This window comes from Petromyzon marinus, chromosome 57, assembly GCF_048934315.1.
Source record: "Petromyzon marinus isolate PM22_M1 ecotype Great Lakes invasive population chromosome 57, UKy_Petmar_22M1.pri1.0, whole genome shotgun sequence".
Classification (NCBI taxonomy): Eukaryota; Metazoa; Chordata; class Hyperoartia; order Petromyzontiformes; family Petromyzontidae; genus Petromyzon; species Petromyzon marinus.
In genome coordinates this window covers 7,892,923-7,913,765 of record NC_133723.1, presented here as the reverse complement: position 1 = coordinate 7,913,765, position 20,843 = coordinate 7,892,923, and the positions used below count along the sequence as shown (strand labels likewise).

Sequence of the window (20,843 nt, the reverse complement as noted above, 5' to 3'; positions counted from 1 at the left end):
GTGTGGGTGAGTGCGTGCGTGCGTGCGTTAGCCACCGGGGCCACCTTTTCTAACGTAGACAAAACCCGGAAAACATTTCTCAGTCAGCAGCGGGTGTACCAACACCGTGCGGAACACCACAATAAAAGTTCAACACACAGTACGAAATATGGGCGTGCAATCAATCCCCGCCAACCGACCACACAGAGCTGCCAATTCCCCGACAGGTGACGACCCACGGGGCTGTAAACTAAACAGCAGTGGACGCCCCATCCCCAGTGCGTCGTCAGCCCTCTGGGCGTGATTCGGGAGTTTCCTTTTGCTGCCCGGCGACTTCATAGCAATTGGACAGACGCGTGACGCCGCTGACGGCATGGAAGGCACCAGAGGTAAGGTTGCACCCTCGCCCCCCCCCCCTCCCACCCGCCGGGGGATGAGATGAGATCAAAAACTGGGGAGACACAGCGATATAAAAAAAAAACAGTCGAGGCTGAGTGTAGAAGCGAGATGGGCGGCGTGCGGTGGTAGGGCGTCTGTGCCTGCAATGTCCAGCAGTTGGATGAAGGTGAAACGGTGAACATTCGCTCATCGGTGGAAAGCGAAACGGTGAGTGAGAGTCGCTCATTGGTGGAAAGCGAAACGGTGAGAGTCGCTCATTGGTGGAAAGTGAAATGGTGAGTGAGAGTCGCTCATTGGTGGAAAGTGAAATGGTGAGCGTCGCTCATCGTTGGAAAGCGAAACGGTGAGTGAGAGTCGCTCATTGACGGCCCCACGCGCCAACGGAATTATTAAGCAGAAGAAAACATTTCCTTAGCCGAAAATATTGGCTCGGGAATAATGTGTTTTCTCCGTGATTGTAAAGAAAAAACAATATTTTTGACGTGTAAAGTACAATGTGTTTTGTTTCATTTTTTATATATATCATTGTATAAAACCCATGTACGGCTGCGGAAACAATAATAGGTTTTTGTTGTTGTTGTTGTAGCTGCAGGTAGAATGTGAAACGGCAAGTGTCGCTCATTGGTAGAAAGGGAAACGGTGAACGTCGCTCATTGGTGGAAAGTGAAACAGTGAGCGTCGCTCATTGGTTGAAAGTGAAACAGTGAGCGTCGCTCATTGGTGGAAAGTGAAATAGTGATCATCGCTCATTGGTGGAAAGTGAAACCGCGAGCGTTGCTCATTGGTGGAAAGTGAAACGGCGAGCGTCGCTCATTGGTTGAAAGTGAAATGGTGATCGTCGCTCATTGGTGGAAAGTGAAATGGTGAGAGCCGCTCATTGGTGGAAAGTGAAATGGTGATCGTCGCTCATTGGTGGAAAGTGAAGCGGCGAGGGTCGCTCATTGATGGAAAGTGAAATGGTGATCGTCGCTCATTGGTGGAAAGTGAAATGGTGATCGTCGCTCATTGGTGGAAAGTGAAATGGTGAGCGTCGCTCATTGGTGGAAAGTGAAATGGTGAGCGTCGCTCATTGGTGGAAAGTGAAATGGTGATCGTCACTCATTGGTGGAAAGTGAAGCGGCGAGGGTCGCTCATTGGTGAAAAGTGAAATGGTGATCGTCGCTCATTGGTGGAAAGTGAAATGGTGAGCGTCGCTCATTGGTGGAAAGTGAAATGGTGAGCGTCGCTCATTGGTGGAAAGTGAAATGGTGAGCGTCGCTCATTGGTGGAAAGTGAAATGGTGATCGTCGCTCATTGGTGGAAAGCGAAACGGTGATCGTCGCTCATTGGTGGAAAGTGAAGCAGTGAACGTCGCTCATTGGTGGAAAGTGAAACGGTGAGCGTCGCTCATTGGTTGAAAGCGAAACGGTGAGAGTCGCTCATTGACGGCTCCACGCGCCAACTAAATCATTAAGCAGAAGAAAACATTTCCTGAGCCGAAAATATAGGCTCGGGAATAATGTGTTTTCTCTGTGATTGTAAAGGAAAAAAATATATTTGACATGTAGAGTACAATGTGTTTTGTTTCATTTTTTTATATATATATCATTGTATAAAACCCATGTACGGCTGCCGAAACAGTAATAGGTTTTATTGTTGTTGTTGTTGCAGATGCAGGTCTTACGCTTGACAAGTGACGCATCCACGCCGCCTGGCTCGGCGCGCGCGGCACAGCGACACCGTTAGCTCGTGACACGAGGATGATGACTTCACGTGACACGAGGATGACGACTTCACCACTGTCAAGGAATAGGCACCAGCCGAGAGACCGACACGAGCGCCCCCACCTCGTCTCTCTCTCTCTCTCTCCATTCCATTGTTGTCAGTCGAGTGAATCACAACACGAGCGGGGATCTGTCTCCGCGTCAACCTCCCGCCCCCACCCCTCCCTTACCCGCCCCCCAGCCACCCAACCTGCTCGTCGTTGCAGACACTCGCACTTCAATTGCATGGTTCGCGTGGTGCACGTGGTTGGCGTGGTGCACGTGGTTGGCGTGGTGCACGTGGCTCGCGTGGTGCACGTGGCTCGCGTGGTGCACGTGACACGCGTGGTGCACGTGGTTGGCGTGGTGCACGTGGCTCGCGTGGCGCACGTGACACGCGTGGGGCACGTGGCTCGCCTGGAGCACGTGGCTCGCGTGGCGCACGTGACACGCGTGGTGCACGTGGTTGGCGTGGTGCACGTGGCTCGCGCCGCTGATGGGCGTTTTTGCAATTCAGGATGTGACCTCTGTGCCGATGTCTCGGGGCTGTGTCGAGTGTCCCGCATTGAGCTTGCGTACCAGCAGCATTCCCCGGAGGTTTGTGTGGTTCCTTTTAAAATGCTGACCAGTGCTCGTTGGTGGTGGTTGTTGTTGTTGTTGTTGTTGTTGCTGCCCGTCGCTCCTTAGGGTACGAACATTGTTCGGGATGGATATTGTTTTGACAGGTCACGTCGTGATGGAGTGCGTGGACCAGTCACGGCCGCCACGCTTGTCGCGCGTGGCTCTCGGTTGGCCAAGAAACATCCTCCCCTTCCCCCCACCCCGGGTCTCGAGACTCAAATCGGCTTGGCGATTCGGCGAGACTTTTCCAGGCTCAACCGATTTGCCTCATCATCGACACCACCACCGTCATCATCATCATCATCAACGCCATCATCATCATCACCACCGTCATCATCATCATCATCACCACCGTCATCATCAACACCACCACCGTCATCATCACCACCACCGTCATCATCATCATCATCACCACCGTCATCATCATCACCACCACCGTCATCATCATCATCACCACCACCGTCATCATCATCATCATCACCACTATCATCATCACCACCACCGTCATCATCATCACCACCACCGTCGTCATCATCATCACCACCACCACCACCGTCATCATCATCATCATCACCACCACCGTCATCATCATCACCACCACCACCGTCATCATCATCACCACTACCGTCATTATCATCACCACCACCATCATCACCACCACCGTCATCATCATCATCATCACCACCATCATCATCATCATCACCACCACCGTCATCATCATGACCACCACCGTCATCATCACCACCACGTCATCATCATCATCATCACCGTCATCATCATCATCACCACCATCATCATCATCATCATCACCACCACCATCATCATCATCATCACCACCACCGTCATCATCATCATCACCACCATCATCATCACCACCGTCATCATCATCATCATCACCACCGTCATCATCATCATCACCACCATCATCATCACCACCACCGTCATCATCATCATCACCACCACCGTCATCACCACCATCATCATCATCATCACCACCACCACCGTCATCATCATCACCACCACCATCATCATCACCACCACCGTCATCATCATCACCACCACCGTCATCATCACCACCACCATCGTCATCATCACCACCACCGTCATCATCATCATTATCACCACCGTCATCATCACCACCACCGTCATCATCATCATCATCACCACCACCGTCATCATCATCACCACCACCGTCATCATCATCACCACCACCTTCATCATCATCACCACCACCGTCATCATCACCACCACCGTCATCATCATCACCACCACCGTCATCATCACCACCACCACCACCACCATCATCATCATCACCACCACCACCATCATCATCACGACGATGTCGTTGTCCCTCCACGTCTATTTATTTGCGCGTGTGGCGGCGTGTAACCACCCATGGCGGCGCTGCTGCCCCAGGCGGATGCGCGCTCCGAGCGACGGGTGATGTAAGTCGACTGGATTTAAAAAAAAAACAAATCATAAACAACAACACAACGCTCGTCGTGAAGGAGGGGCGCGAAAGCCGCCACCACGAGTCACCCCGGATAGCGGGCGAGTCACAGCGTCGGCACTGCGTGTTTTTTTGCTGCTGCTGCTGCTGCTGCTTGGGTTATAATTGTCATGATTATAATGTCATTGTGACGATTGCAATTGTAGCACACTCGTTGCGCGGCGCTCATTATCGAAGGACAGAGGCGCCACGAGGCACCACGGAGGAGCGGGAAGGACTCGGCACAGTGCTGATCCAATGCCAAGCTCCCTGCCCGCCCCTCCAACCACCCGCGCTTCCCCCAAGCTCTGCCGTGCTCGATGTATGAAGGTGTTATCGGCGAAATTTTCCGGGTATGGGCTCCCCCTCGACGCTCACCCACGGGGGAGGGAGTTTCAAGACGCGCGTCTCTCTCTCTGTGTGTGTGTGTGATCCACCAGTGAGGAGCGGTGGCGCGGCGGTTAGCGCTAAGCTGCGCTACGAACATGGCCACATCGAGATCGATTCCCGCTCACGGCCACCAACACCAGCGACGGTTATTTGAATCGGTCCTGGGCCTCCCCCAGGTCGACTAAGCATCAAATAAAGTGCCCTGGTGCGGTGCGTGAACATCGCCACTGGGGAAGACAAATGCGGCCGGGCGTGATGTGCTGCTCGCCCACCCCCTCGTGTGCATGCTCCGGCCTTCACGAGTGCTCGTTAACAACACTTGCCCCAACGGTCTGTTGAGGCTATACGGGGGACCTTTGTCCAAGCCTTTGATCCACCAAGCCTCGCCTCTGGTGCATCCTCACAGTGCTGAATTGCAGGCAGCCATGGGCAACAGCAGCAGCGCTGTAGCCTCCACCTCCAAGCGAGGGTTCGTTCGGGATGGAGGGAAGGAGGGGTGGTGCCAATTGTTAAACTCACCCACGTGGCGGGAGAGAAACATTACGACAATATCCAGCGAAGTGCCCAGAGCCCTTTTAAATAATGACAACCTACTTTAGCAACGCGGGCTCTCACGGGCCCGAGAGCGATGAAGAATTTGTGCGACGTCATCATATCTGGGAAGCTCAGCGGGGAAAAAAACAGCCCGGAGATCGAGGCCGGTTCGGGCACACGGTGTGGTGTCGAATCCGTTCTCAAGCAGGCGGCCGTGCGGCAAAATCGGTCAATGGTTGTACGGCAAAAGTCATCGCCGAGCGCTGAACGCGTGTTCACACAACGCGTTTTTCGTTAGGGGGTAGTTTTCCACGCAGCGTGGAACGCGCGCGGAAAAATTCGTCATAGCGTTGAACGCGCGCCGTTGCAATGCGGAAGGCGCCCGTTGTAACGCGGGTTTGTTTTTGTGTTCACGAGCAGTCGACGGCGGAACTACTTTCTTGAAGCTGCGCTGCTGCGCGCAGCGATACGCTGACGCGGCGGCGTAACCCTCGGTGATTTTGTCCCGCTGTCATCGCGTCTCGCCAAGCCTCATCGCTACGTTATTCATTAGGGGGGGGGGGATGGGGGGGGTCGGCGGGGAACGTGGGATTTGTTCATCTCCGCTAGACATCGGCACTTTTACCAGGGACGCATTCGCCGCCGCCGCCGCCGCCGCCGCCGCCGCGTTAAACGAGGCCGAAAACCTCCCCAAACGCCCTCCGCCACTCGACGTCTGCGCTCGACGACTGAGAATCAGCAACGCGCAAAGTGGTCGGCCGGGTTCGATCCGGGTCAGACAACCCGCGTGGGGAGGCCGCCATCCAGCAGTGGATCGATCGTGGCCGACGACGATGACGCTTTTAAACGACGCATGCGGTCTGTCGCGAGCCATATGGGGCCGTCCATAAATGACGTCACGCGATTTTGGACGATTTTTTACCCCCCCCCCCCCCCCCCCGTAGTCACACGGCGTCACGAAAAGTCAGACCCCCCCCCCTCAAATATGACGTCACAAAGCTCTGCCCCCCCCCCAAAAAAATAATAAAAATATAAAACAACAACATTCTCACGACGTTTCGACTGCAACACAAGCAATCATCATCAGGTGTGAAAACCACAGCAAGAAACCGCCACTTTTTTCAAATTTTCTTGCTGTGGTTTTCACACCTGATGATGATTGCTTGTGTTGCAGTCGAAACGGCGTGAGAATTTTATTGTTTTATACTTTTTATTATTTTATTGTTTCCCTTCTACGTGGTGACTTTACCGAACGAACCAAGAATATGAATCCCTGCAGTCACGAAAGCTTTAAGTCAAAATGCTTCAAATCGCTTTAAACTATTGTCATTGTAGTGCGTATTTAATGTGGCGCTGCACTCTGACGTTGTAGGAGAAAACATTTATTAAAAAAGTCTATTTAATTAAGTAGAACGTGTTGTCTATATTTACTTAATCTTCTTTGGTTCTTTCGGTAAAGTCACGTAGAATGAGAATAAAATAATAAATTGATAACATAAAATAACACAATAATATGTTATCAATTTATTATTTTATTCTCATTCTACGTGACTTTACCGAAAGAACCAAAGAAGATGAATCATTGCAGTCACGAAAGCTTTAAATCGAAATTTATATTTACTTAAATTTGCGCATTTTGATGTGACGTCACATTTCTCACCAAGGTGGGTACGCTCACATTGAGCAGTCAATTGTAATTATATAATTCGGCACGCGTCCTTCTGTTGCCAGCCAATCAAACCCCTAACCCTGCACCACCACCCCCCCCCCACCCCCCTTGCGAATCGATAACTGTCGCGATTCTGGGTGGCGATCGGCTCAAGGAATTGATTATCTCTCTTCTGCCGTGTAGTACACGTGGTCTCCAGTGGGTACAAGGTTTACGGGACCCCCCCCCCCCCCTGTCTCGCCCCCCCCCCCCTCCTTCTCCATCACGGTACAGAAAGTACAACACAACTGTGAACGTGTGGCGAGTTCGCCGCTTACTGCGGCGGGTTCGATTCCAGCCAGCGGGCAGCAATTGATTAATACATGCGGTGTTACAAGGTCGTAATTATGATTCAAATATGCTCAAAATGTCCCCCCCCCCCCGCCCCCCAATATATTGCTATAAAATAGATTTCTGTTTATATGATTGTGGTTATGGTTGTACTTTCTTAATCCCTAATCTCTGCCATGACATACAATGAAACATGAAAATGTAAACAAAAAGTAAAAACAGAGCAATGTAATACAATATACACAATTAGATATTATTGTAAAAAATAAATGAAAAGTCCATCCCATGTGTTAGTGATTTTTTTAATATTTTAGGCAGGAAATTAGTTTTCAAATTTAGATTTTTCTTTCTGGGGGCGGGGTGGGGACCCCCAGACCCCCTGGAAGATTTGGTCCCCCCCCCCCAATGTTTACTCCATGGCTACGGCCTTGCGGTGTTGTAGTAACTGTCAAAAAATAAAAGATGTATGCAACGCGTCATCTGCTTCGCAGTGGAGGTCGAAGATCCCGTTGACTGTCAGTGGGTAGAGGAGGCCATCTCCGTGCCGGCGTTGTGTGCCACAGTGGCAGAACAAATCTGAAGAACAACAATTGATAACCCCCAACGCACAGCGGCAAGCATCGCCCCCCCTACTGCGATTACTTGGGCAGGACCCTCCTATCAAGAGAGTCACGCGACTTTCCTTTGGCAAAGAAGTCGAGTCGTTATCATTAAAAAAATATATAGTTTTGACTTGAAACTGTCGTGACTGCAGGAATTCATAGTCTATGGTTCTTTCGGTAAAGCCACGTGGGTTAAAAAAAGAACAATAAAATAATGAAAATCAAAATAGAGTGGATAATAAATAAATGAATATCGCGACGTTTCGATCGCAACACAAGCGGTCGTCATCAGGAACAGGGAGGTTAGCCTCTGAGGGCAAGCTATTTATAAAGGTTTTTAGAGAAGGTTTAGAGATTGACATTAGCTGCCCCGCCCATCTCTAAACCTTCATAAGCAGCTTGCCCTCAGATCGAAACGTCGTGATATTTGTATTCTTTTTTTATTCACTTTATTTTTATTATTGTATTGTTATTATTTTACTATCTACGTGACATTACCATAGAATATGTAAGGAGAGTGTTTTGTTTCTGGGTTAGTTCGCATAAAAATAATTGCGTCGTTAAACTTCGCTTATAGATTAAACTAAAAAAAAATTCTAAACTATTTTTCATGTTACCAGATAAGGTCCCGCTGAACTATATGGCTCTTTTTCAGAAGCGATCTGACGATCACAGATGATAGCTCAGCGAAGTGACTTATCACGTGGAATGTAAAGCAGAACAAACACACTCTAAATGTGGAGGGGGGGGAAGCAGAGGTCCCGGAGAAATCCACGCGATCACGGGCAGAAGATGCAAACTTCAAATACACAACAGGTGTCAGGGTCGGGTTTGAACCCACGACCTCCTGCATACCAGGCGAGGGAGTTAACATCTCGCCACCGTGGTCGCGAACGTCTACGTGTTAAACTATACATACTTCATAAGAAATGATCGATTATAAGTTTTTTTTAACAAAGAGACACACACACACGTTTCCGTGTTTCTGTCATATTTGATGGACGTAATTAAAACGTCGAGCAATCGTCCATGCCTAAGGACATGGCGTTGATCGAGATCTCCACGTCACCGTGTATGGGCGCCACGGTGGCTAGGAGATGTTAACTATCTCGCCTCGTATACAGGAAGTCGTGGGTTCGACCCCAACCCTGACGCCTGCTGTGTAGTGAGGCCCTTTTCTGGAAAAATAAAAAATAAACATCTTTTAGTTTTTAAACACACGCGATCTCCACAAACTCCAGAGAAAAAAATGAATAAATGAGAGTTTGCTAATAAATAAGGCATGCAGGACATCAAACAAATGTGCTTGCTCATGAATATATATAACAATGGCAGCTTTTGAGAGGCCTTCATCCAGCAGTGGATTGACCATGGCTGATGACGTTGTCGACGATGGAACTATGGACAGCAAAACAGAAATGCCATTACTGACGATGGGCGCAGCAGGGGGAAAGGACTGACCTCCCACCTCGCAGGAAATAATTATGTTTACGGAAGCTGCTGGTTTGTTGTGGAGAGGATTGGACGGGGCAAATACGGGGGAAGAGAAATCACAGCAGTTCGCAGGAGCGAGACCACTACATTGTTTTTTTTGTATGCATATATATGAAGACTAATTATATTTACTTTTTCCGTTTATAAACTGGTCAATGGGAAGTCTTTGTTTGGGATTAAGAGTAATCCTTTGCCCTTTAGCCCGGACGAGAGCACCCTTGGGTCCATACCCCATTCGAATGAACCAGAATCGTAATCTTTATTTAACGAACCTCAATAACGAAGGATTAAACACTCGAGTCTCGTTTTACGATTCGATTGTGCGCATTGCTCCCATCAGACGTCATCAATCAGCTGGGGGGAATCGGACATACTAGTTCATGCTAAATATACGAAGGGCGAGCGAGCCCATCAATTCGAGCTCGCCTCATCACTCGCGTACACCACTGGCGGTCGCCAAGGAATAATTCAAACACTACCCTGGCAGTGTCGACAACAGGCTGCGTGATTACATGTGCAGCTAACGGCTACCGCAGAGGGGAAAATAGGGGGTGGCTGGCTCGCGTGAGTGGCAGGGCGTGTTTGTGTCTGGGCTGCGATGTGACGCCTCCCGTCGAAAATGAATCGGTGAATTCAGCACCGCGGACAGCGGCGCTCAGAGCACCGCCAGGTGCGAGCCCAATTCAGCACCACGGACAGCGGCTCACTGGATCTCACAGAGAGTTCCCCACTGCAGTTCAGCAGCACGGCCAGTAAATGCCACACACACACACAGTACCTTAGAGGAACCTCGCTCACAACACGGCCAGTGAATGCCACACACACACACACGGTACTTTAGAGGAACCTCGCTCACACCACGCCCAGTTAATGCCACACACACAGTGCCTTAGAGGAACCTCGCTCACACCACGGCAAGTAAATGCCACAAACACAGTACCTTAGAGGAACCTCGCTCACACCACGGCCAGTTAATGCCACACACACACAGTACCTTAGAGAAACCTCGCTCACACCACGCCCAGTAAATGCCACACACACGCACACAGTACCGTAGAGGAACCTCGCTCACATGACGGCAAGTAAATGCCACACACACGCACACAGTACCGTAGAGGAACCTCGCTCACACGACGGCAAGTAAATGCCACAAACACAGTACCTTAGAGGAACCTCGCTCACACCACGCCCAGTAAATGCCACACACACACACAGTACCTTAGAGGAACCTCGCTCACACCACGCCCAGTAAATGCCACACACACAGTGCCTTAGAGGAACCTCGCTCACACCACGGCTAGTAAGTGCCACACACACACACACAGTACCTTAGAGGAACCTCGCTCACACCACGGCAAGTAAGTGCCACACACAGTACCTTAGAGGAACCTCGCTCACACCACGCCCAGTAAATGCCACACACACAGTACCTTAGAGGAACCTCGCTCACAACACGGCAAGTAAATGCCACAAACACACAGTACCTTAGAGGAACCTCGCTCACACCACGCCCAGTTAATGCCACACACACGCACACAGTACCGTAGAGGAACCTCGCTCACAACACGGCAAGTAAGTGCCACACACACACAGTACCGTAGAGGAACCTCGCTCACACCACGGCCAGTAAGTGCAACACACACAGTACCTTAGAGGAACCTTGCTCACACCACGGCGCGCGCACTTTCGAGGTCGCTGGATCTGCGAGGCGCGCTGCTTGTGCCCAACACGCCCGACCGAATGGAGTTGGTGGGGAGCTGACGGCTGACTGCTGCCCGCACCGCGCGGCCAATGGAGAGGGGAGGAGGTCGGGGAGTTGGGTGTCGGGGGATGGATGGATCGGCCACTGAACGGCATCGTCTGTCCCAGCTTGAGAACGGCGATGGTTTATTTATTTATTTACTTATTTGTTTTCAGAATTCCGGGGGGGAAAAAAAACACGACACGCGGACGTGACTGCCGAGCCCGACCACTCCATAGCTGAGCAAGTGTTGTTAGTGAGCACCTATTAGGGCCGGCACGGCGCACGAGGGCATGAGTGGCCAGAACCACACCCAGCCAGGTATACCTCCCCGGTGGCGACGTTTAAGCTGAGTCAAGTTACGTGACACTGCCTGGCACTGATGGCAGTCAGTGGCCCGGAATGGAACCCAAGTCACAGCGTTTTGTAGCAGAGATGCGCGATTCTCTGCACGACAAAAAAAAAACAAAGACTGACTGTTGGGGCAAGTGCTGTTCGCGAGCACCTATGAAGACCCGAACAGCACCACGCCCAGGCGCCTTTTTCTCCCCAGCGGCGACCTATGGGAGGCCCAGGACCGGTTAAAATAATCGTCACTGGTGTTGTCCTGGAGCGGGAATCGAACTCGGGTCGCCAGGTTCATAGCGCAGCGTAGCGCTAACCGCTACACCACCGGTCCCCACAAACAACAACATCAAGCGCGATTCGACACTAAGTGGCGGTGACGTCACCATGGTGCTTGTGCCAGGATAAGTGCACGTTAATTCTCCGTGAAATATCGAACGCCCGCTGGCAGGGGGTCACGGGACAGAGCCAGGATCCACGGGTCGACTGACTGAGATTACTGGCTGATGCACCACCTGTGCCCCCTACTGTGGAAACTTGCTGCGTTTTAGCCACCCGGTGCTCCGCTCGTTGTTGTGAGCGTCGCTCCTCTGCCCTCCGTTGTTGCTGGTGGGCGACTGCCTCCAACTGCCCAGCAGCAGCAGCAGCGTTCTTCACGAGCCTCCTCTCCCCAAACACACACACACACACACTCTCATTTGCAAACACTCACACGAAAGCACATACATAGCCCAGACAGGCTGGTGGGGCGAGCGAAAGCCCTTTAAAAGAACACTAATAAAGGCCAGTATGGAGCAAAGCACAAACATCCATCGATATAATTCAGTCCGTTCCCAACGCTGCGAAGTGAATGTTGATGGAAGGCCTTGTTAAGTTGCATGTCTTCTATTCATGACCACAGACAAAAGATAAAGGTCACCCGTAAAGCCTTAACAGACTGTCGGGGCAAGTGCTGTTAGCGTGCAGCACCTGTGGAAGGCTGACACTGTGGTGCATGCCGGTGGGGGTGGCCAGGACCGCGCCCGGCCGCCTTTGTATCCCCCTCTGCTTATGTTTCACTAACCACACCGGGTAGTAATTTGAGGCTGAGTTTACCTAGGTGAGGCCCAGAACCCCTGTACAGCCTTAAACAGACTGTTGGAGCGAGTATTGTTATTGAACACTTATTAAGGCCGGTACGATTCAAGACTCAAGAGGGGTTTGGGTGGAAAACAACACCACACCCGGCCGCCTTTGTCTCCCACAGCGCTAATATTTCGTTATATTTTTTACACAACAAACGCATCAAGTGCTCGTTAAACGACTGAATCAGCCTAGGGAATGGCCAGGACCCAGACGAAAACATTCGCCACCGTAATGGTCGTGAGCGGCGAATTGAACGGTCGGGTCGCCGGGCTCGTATAGCGGCGCGTCGCGCTAACCGCTGCGCCACCGCTCCCCGCTATTCATGAACGCGCCACTTGTATATGGACACGTGTACAACACTCAGTATATCGAGAGAGAGAGAGAGAGAGGCGGGCGAGCGGGGGGGGGGGAGTGGTTAATGATCCGCCTATGCTCTCTATCTCCCTCTCGGCTCGCGCACAAACTCATTATGCGTTGCCGTGGAGAATTACGGCCAAGAGGACGACAACGAGTTGATGCTGCGTGCCGAGGGACACTACAACTCGCTGTTGGGTTGGGGGGGGGGGGGGGGGCATTTGTTTAAGCGAGCAAACGACGCTGCTGCAACTGAAAGCGGTCCCGGAGTTGAACGGCGTGGACTTAGTCGCTGTTGCTCGCGCTGTTAATTGCATTCGTTAGAATCGATTTTAATAATGAATTTTTTTTTTTTTAAACGAAAACTTCGTGATGGCGGTTGTCGGCTGTCGTGCACCCATTGCACATTGCGATTAACTTACGCGATTAATCATTCGGTTGTTACGGAACCGATTACTTTCATTGTATTTTATTTCGAGTTCCGACCATCACCATCGACTCGCTCGTACCGTGTCTCTCGCTCTCTCTCTCTCTCTCTCAAACCTCTCGGCGTTGTGCGTCTGTAGGGCCCGTACAGTTCATTCCGCTCCATTAGCCCCGATGTGACATTAGCATGTCATTTGCACATCGTTTGCATGAAGTGAAAAAAATATATTTCTCACACACTGATTCATTCAGGGAGCAGCGATGCCACTGCATGCTGTGCCGGTTGTGACAGCGAAGGCTTTGATTAATCGAAGCCTCCTTCACTCCCCTCCCTCCCTCCCGCTACACGAACGCACAGGTCGAGACTCATCAACCTCACTTCTACGCGAATGATGTTGGTGACGTTCGCTGTTATTGCCGTGCTGGCAGCGGTGCCACATACGCAGCTAATAAATAAATGAAGTGAGAACTCAAATTATTGACAACACAACACATTCGTCAATAACCGCACTGTGGCGTGTTTGTGTGTGTGTGTGGCATTAACAGAGCAATGATAAAAAAATAGGCGACGTTTCGGGCAATGGCTCTTCTTCTCAGCATATAAACAAGACGCACAGAGGCTGTCGGGAGCAAGTGATGTGTTAGCGAGTACCTATTAATTCACGCGAGGATGGGTGGTATGGTCGGTATCAGCATGGACACACACAAAGGCAAATATTCCCCCCGTATAAGCCTTTAAAATACTGTTGGGGCAAGTGCTGTTTGCGTGCACCTATAAAGGCCGGCACGGCACACGAGGGGGTGGGTGGCCAACACCACGCCCGGCCGCCTTTGTCTCCCCCAGTGGCGATGCTTACACATCGCACGAGGTACTCATTTTGAGGCTGAGTCGACCTAGGGGAGGCCCATGACCGGTTCAGATAATCGCCACCGGTGTTGGTGGCCGTGAGCGGGAATCGAACTCGGGTGGCCGGGTTCGTAGCGCAGCGGTTAGCGCTAACCGCTGCGCCACCGCTCCCCACACACACACGTTGACACACACACACAGGTCACCCACGTAACCTCGCACACGTGTTAACCGTGACGATGAATATTAAACAAAGCACACGCGCATTTCGTCCATAGTGTGCTGTGCACTGTGGAACCCCTCTGTAGTCAAGTTCAAGGCCGCGGTGTTTTTTTGTTGTTGTTGTTGTGATGTTTTATTTTTTTTGACCAAGCAACGGTGTTCGCATACATGTGTGTGACGAACGCGCAGAGACCGAGGCGGACACAGCGTGGTGGTGGTGGTGGTGATGTTGTCGTGTGTGTCTGTATCGCTCTGTTTCGCTTGCGATGGGGACCACGTGATAGTGGTGGTGGTGATGGTGCAGTGGTTCGCAGCACGGCGCTCCGGGCTCTCACCTAGGTCGACTCAGCCTGAAGGGGATGTGTCAAGCAGCAGCACTTGGGGAAGACAAAGGCGGTCGGGCGTGGTGTTGGCTACCCCACCCGGTCGTGCGCCCTCCGTAGTTTCTCGCTAACAACACCCACCCCAACAGCCTGTGCAGGCTATACGGGGGATCTTTATCATTGTGTTTTGTGTGTGTGTGTGGGGGGAGCGTCATGGTGTAGTGGGTAGCGAACTGCGTTACCAACCTCGGCCATCCGAGTTCGATTCCCGCTCACGACCAATAACCGAGTGGCGGAAAATTTCAAACCTGGGTCGTGGGCCACCCCTAGGTCCACTCGGCCGCAAAACGAGTGGCTTTATTGCGCGGGGTGTGTAAACGTCAGCACCGGGCGGGAGACAAAGGCGGCGGGGACGTTACGTCGAAGGCTACCCACCCCCCCAACCCCCCTCTCCTCTTGCATCGTACTCACACTCTTACACGTGCACTCACACTCTTACACGTGCACTCACACTCTCACACGTCTACTCACACACGCATCTACAGCAGGAGCGAGAAACACGCACACACACACACACAAGTCATCCACAACCAACACTCAGCACTTTAGCCACAGACATCATCATCAGCAGCAGCAACAGCAGCAACAACAGCTGTCGAAAACCAAAAACGGAATCTAAGACAGGCGACGGACGGGAAGCCCTCGACGCAGCCTCCCTCTTACCTTGAGTCGAACACGCGAATGGGAAGTGTTCGGTGGCGCGGTGGTGCAATCAGCCAAGCAACCGGTCGTGTCAGCCAGTCGATCCAGAGATAGTCGGCTTTTGGCGGGCAGGCAGGCAGGCAGGCAGTTCCCCAGGCAGGCAGGCAGGCAGTTCCCCAGGCAGACAGGCAGGCAGTTCCCCAGGCAGGCAGGCAGTTCCCCAGGCAGGCAGGCAGGAAGGCAGTTACCCAGGCAGGCAGTTTCCCAGGCAGGCAGGCGAACGAAGGGGCAAAGCTTCGCTCAGGAGAGACGCTGATAGCTGAACGCTGTCCCGTGTCGCGAGTTTTCTATTTGCTACAACGACAACAGCAACAATGAGATGAGACCCACCGCTCAGCATTCGCTCCCGATGTGGCTACCCTGGTCCGTACAGTGCCTTGGCGGGCTCGCAACGCGCGTGTGAGTCGCACGCGTTGCGTGCATGTGTGACGGAGAGAGAGAGAGTGTGCGTGTGTGACGGAGAGAGCGTGTGTGCGACGGAGTGTGTGTGACTGTGTGTGTGTATGTGACGGAGTGTGTGTGTGTGACTGAGTGAGTGTGTGCGACGGAGTGTGTGTGTGTGTGACTGTGTGTGTGTGTGACGGATTGCGTGTGTGTGACGGAGAGAGAGAGAGTGTGCGACGGAGTGTGTGTGACTGTGTGTGTGACTGTGTGTGTGACGGAGTGTGTGTGTGTGACTGAGTGTGTGTGTGACGGAGTGTGTGTGTGTGTGATTGAGTGAGTGTGTGTGACGGAGTGTGTGTGTGACTGTGTGTGTGTGTGACGGAGAGAGTGTGTGTGTGATGGAGTGTGTGTGTGTGTAGCGGAGTGTGTGTGTGACTGAGTGTGTGTGTGTGTGTGACGGAGTGTGTGTGTGTGTGGCGGACTGTGTGTGTGTGACTGAGTGTGTGTGTGGCGGAGAGTGTGTGTGTGTGACGGAGAGTGTGTGTGTGACGGAGTGTGTGTGTGTGCCTGTGTGTGTGTGACGGAGAGAGTGTGTGTGTGACTGAGTGAGTGTGTGTGTGTGTGACGTAGTGTGTGTGTGTGTGACTGTGTGTGTGTGTGTGACGGAGAGTGAGTGTGAGTGACGGAGTGTGTGTGTGTGACTGTGTGTGTGTGTGACGGAGTGTGTGTGTGTGACTGTGTGTGTGTGACGGAGAGTGAGTGTGTGTGACGGAGTGTGTGTGTGTGTGTGGTGGAGTGTGTGTGTGTGTGTGACTGAGTGAGTGTGTGTGTGACGGAGAGTGTGTGTGTGTGACGGAGTGTGTGTGTGTCTGACTGAGTGTGAGTGTGTGTGACTGAGTGAGTGTGTGTGTGTGTGACGGAGTGTGTGTGTGTGACGGAGTGTGTGTGTGACTGAGTGTGTGTGTGTGTGTGTGACGGAGTGTGTGTGTGTGTGTGTGACGGAGTGTGTGTGTGTGACTGAGTGTGTGTGTGACGGAGTGTGTGTGTGTGTGATTGAGTGAGTGTGTGTGACGGAGTGTGTGTGTGACTGTGTGTGTGTGTGACGGAGAGAGTGTGTGTGTGATGGAGTGTGTGTGTGTGTAGCGGAGTGTGTGTGTGACTGAGTGTGTGTGTGTGTGACGGAGTGTGTGTGTGTGTGGCGGACTGTGTGTGTGTGACTGAGTGTGTGTGTGGCGGAGAGTGTGTGTGTGTGTGACGGAGAGTGTGTGTGTGTGTGTGACGGAGTGTGTGTGTGTGCCTGTGTGTGTGTGACGGAGAGAGTGTGTGTGTGACTGAGTGAGTGTGTGTGTGACGTAGTGTGTGTGTGTGTGACTGTGTGTGTGTGTGTGACGGAGAGTGAGTGTGAGTGACGGAGTGTGTGTGTGTGACTGTGTGTGTGTGTGACGGAGTGTGTGTGTGTGACTGTGTGTGTGTGACGGAGAGTGAGTGTGTGTGACGGAGTGTGTGTGTGTGTGTGGTGGAGTGTGTGTGTGTGTGTGACTGAGTGAGTGTGTGTGTGACGGAGAGTGTGTGTGTGTGACGGAGTGTGTGTGTGTCTGACTGAGTGTGAGTGTGTGTGACTGAGTGAGTGTGTGTGTGTGTGACGGAGTGTGTGTGTGTGACGGAGTGTGTGTGTGACTGAGTGTGTGTGTGTGTGTGTGACGGAGTGTGTGTGTGTGTGTGTGACTGAGTGAGTGTGTGACGGAGTGTGTGTGTGATGGAGAGTCTGTGTGTGACGGAGTGTGTGTGTGGCGGAGAGTGTGTGTGACTGAGTGTGTTTGTGTGTGACGGAGTGTGTGTGTGTGACTGAGTGTGTGTGTGTGACGGAGAGAGTGTGTGTGACTGAGTGAGTGTGTGACGGAGTGTGTGTGTGTGATGGAGTGTGTGTGTGTGACTGAGTGTGTGTGTGTGTGAAGGAGAGTGTGTGTGTGTGACGGAGTGTGTGTGTGTGTGTGACGGAGTGTGTGACGGAGAGAGTGTGTGACGGAGAGTGTGTGTGTATGACGGAGAGTGTGTGTGTGTGACGGAGTGTGTGTGTGTGACGGAGTGTGTGTGTGTGACGGAGAGTGTGTGTGTGTGACGGAGTGTGTGTGTGTGTGTGTGGCGGAGTGTGTGTGTGTGTGACTGAGTGAGTGTGTGTGTGACGGAGAGTGTGTGTGTGTGACGGAGTGTGTGTGTGTCTGACTGAGTGTGAGTGTGTGTGACTGAGTGAGTGTGTGTGTGACGGAGTGTGTGTGTGTGTGTGTGACGGAGTGTGTGTGTGACTGAGTGTGTGACGGAGTGTGTGTGTGTGTGTGTGACTGAGTGAGTGTGTGACGGAGTGTGTGTGTGTGTGATGGAGAGTCTGTGTGTGACGGAGTGTGTGTGTGTGTGGCGGAGAGTGTGTGTGACTGAGTGTGTTTGTGTGTGACGGAGTGTGTGTGTGTGACTGAGTGTGTGTGTGTGTGACGGAGAGAGTGTGTGTGTGTGACTGAGTGAGTGTGTGACGGAGTGTGTGTGTGTGATGGAGTGTGTGTGTGTGACTGAGTGTGTGTGTGTGAAGGAGAGTGTGTGTGTGTGTGACGGAGTGTGTGTGTGTGTGTGACGGATAGTGTGACGGAGAGAGTGTGTGACGGAGAGTGTGTGTGTGACGGAGAGTGTGTGTGTGTGACGGAGTGTGTGTGTGTGACGGAGTGTGTGTGTGTGTGTGTGACGGAGAGTGTGTGTGTGTGTGTGACGGAGTGTGTGTGTGTGTGTGACGGAGTGTGTGACGGAGAGAGTGTGTGACGGAGAGTGTGTGTGTGTGACGGAGTGTGTGTGTGTGTGAAGGAGAGTGTGTGTGTGTGACGGAGTGTGTGTGTGTGTGGCGGAGAGTGTGTGTGTGTGTGACTGCACGGACGAGCAGCCTCAAGCACGAATACAAGCCAAGCTGGAGTGGGGAAGTGGTGGCGGAGAGCGAACGCGAATAACAGAGACGCCACCACAACAACAACAACAAAGATCAGCAGCAGCGCAGACCTTTGCTAAGCAGCAGCAGCAGCAGGAGGAGGAGGAATCCCAACAACACTGCGAACGACGTCAACCGCGGAAGGGCATTGGTGGCTAACCTACCCAGCGTGGCGAGCTGCAAGGGGCGAGCTGAATCCGTGCATGCTGCATGTCACTGTGCTCTGGATCAATGTGGGGCAGGCAGGCAGGGGTGGGGATGGTTGGGTGGGTGGGTAGGTGGGCGAGTCAAGATAATTCGGCACGGTAATAATGATGATGATGATAGCGACAAAGCAACAACAGCGAAACGTTGCGCGCTGCGAATTATTTCCCGTTTGTGGTTATTGTTTGAGCAAAGGTAAAACGATTGCGTGGTTGGTTCAGCTCGGGAAGGTGGTTGTGTGGCGTTGTTGTTGTTGATGTTGTTGTTGTTGATGTTGTTGCTGTGAATCCGAGGAGTGTGGTGTGCGTGTGTGTGTGGTGGAGGGAGGCATGGGAGAGGGAGTGGTGGGGCTTGGTGTGTGATGAGCGTGGATTGTCTGCAACAGCGTGCACAGCTGACTCCTTGTGTCCAGTGTTGGTGTCCTGTGTGTGGACACACGTGTGTGTACACCTGTGTGTGTGTACACACACGCGTGTGTGTGTACATGTGTATGTACACGTGTGTGTGTAGACGTGTGTGTGTGTACACGTGTGTGTGTGTGTACATCTGTGTGTACACGTGTGTGTGTACATCTGTGTGTATACACGTGTATGTGTACACCTGTGTGTGTACACGTGTGTGTGTGTACACGTGTGTGTGTGTACACGCGGGTGTGTGTACACGTAGGTGTGTACACCTGTGTGTGTGTACACCTGTGTGTGTGTACTCGTGTATGTGTGTACTCGTGTATGTGTGTATACGTGTGTGTGTGTACACGTGTGTGTGTGCACGTGTGTGTGCGTGTACACGTGTGTGTACACGTATGTGTGTAGATGTGTGTGTGTACACGTGTGTGTGTGTACACACGTGTGTGTACACGTAGGTGTGTACACGTGTGTGTATACTCGTGTATCTGTGTACACGTGTGTGTGTGTACACGTGTGTGTGTGTGTACACGTGTGTGTGTACACGTGTGTGTGTACACGTGCGTGTGTGTACACGTGTGTGTGTGTACACGTGTGTACACGTGTGTGTGTACACGTGTGTGTGTACACGTGTGTGTACACGTATGTGTGTGTGTACACGTGTGTGTGTACACGTGTGTGTGTGTACACGTGTGTGTGTACACGTGTGTGTGTGTACATGTGTGTGTACACGTGTGTGTACACGTGTGTGTGTACACGTGTGTGTGTACAGGTGTGTGTGTACACATGTATGTGTGTACACGTGTGTGTGTACTCGTGTGTGTGTACACGTGTGTGTGTACACGTGTGTGTGTACACGTGTGTGTGTACACGTGTGTGTGTGTGTGTACACGTGTGTGTGTGTACACGTGTGTGTGTGTGTGCGTAAATGTGTGTGTGTACACATGTGTGTGTGTACACGTGTGTATGTGTGTACACGTGTGTGTGTGTACACGCTCGCGGCCATCAACCAGCAGCGACGATTTATCTGAACCGGTCGTGTCCTTCCTCTAGATTGACTCCGGCCACAAAAAAAAAAACACACACAATTGTGTCTTTTGCCGTGCGTAAAACATTGCCACTCGGGAGACAAAGGCGGTCGGGCGTGGCGCTGCCCCTCCCTCCACTCCCACTCGTGCGCGGCACCGCCAACAGCCCTTGCCCCAACAGCCTGCACAGGCTACACGGGGCATCTTTGTCGCTGTGTGTTGTGAAGCGGTCAGCGGGCTGCTCTGCCTGGGACCCGAGCCCGATCCGTCGTTCGCTCGTTGCCACCAATCCGCCAGTGGGGCGATTATCCGAACCGGCCGTAGAACCACCACCACCCCTCCCCTCTAGGTCGACTCAGCCTCAAATGAGCACTGTACACCACGCTGCGCCGTTGCCGGCCTGCATAGGCGCTACTCGCTAACAGCTCTTGCCCCAGCGGTGTGTGTTGGGCTATCTGGGGTGG

The 20,843-nt window shown here is 52.2% G+C and overlaps 1 protein-coding gene across 5 annotated transcripts in view; it reads right to left on the bottom strand.

Annotated features, from left to right (window-relative positions):
• The window catches only part of LOC116954934 (gamma-aminobutyric acid type B receptor subunit 1), a 343,393-nt gene extending 324,378 nt beyond the window's left edge, over positions 1-19,015 (bottom strand). For 3 of the 5 annotated variants that reach the window (XM_032975771.2, XM_032975769.2, XM_032975772.2), the window contains exons 1-2: positions 18,908-19,015; positions 15,356-15,688 (exon numbers count right to left, since the gene is read on the bottom strand). The gene's annotated coding sequence lies outside the window, so the exon portion shown is untranslated. Of the gene's footprint in view, positions 1-10,897; positions 11,982-15,355; positions 15,689-18,814 lie in introns of those variants that run through there. The other 2 variants (XM_032975770.2, XM_076052737.1) reach the window with 2 other exon arrangements.
• Positions 19,016-20,843: the final 1,828 nt, after the last annotated feature.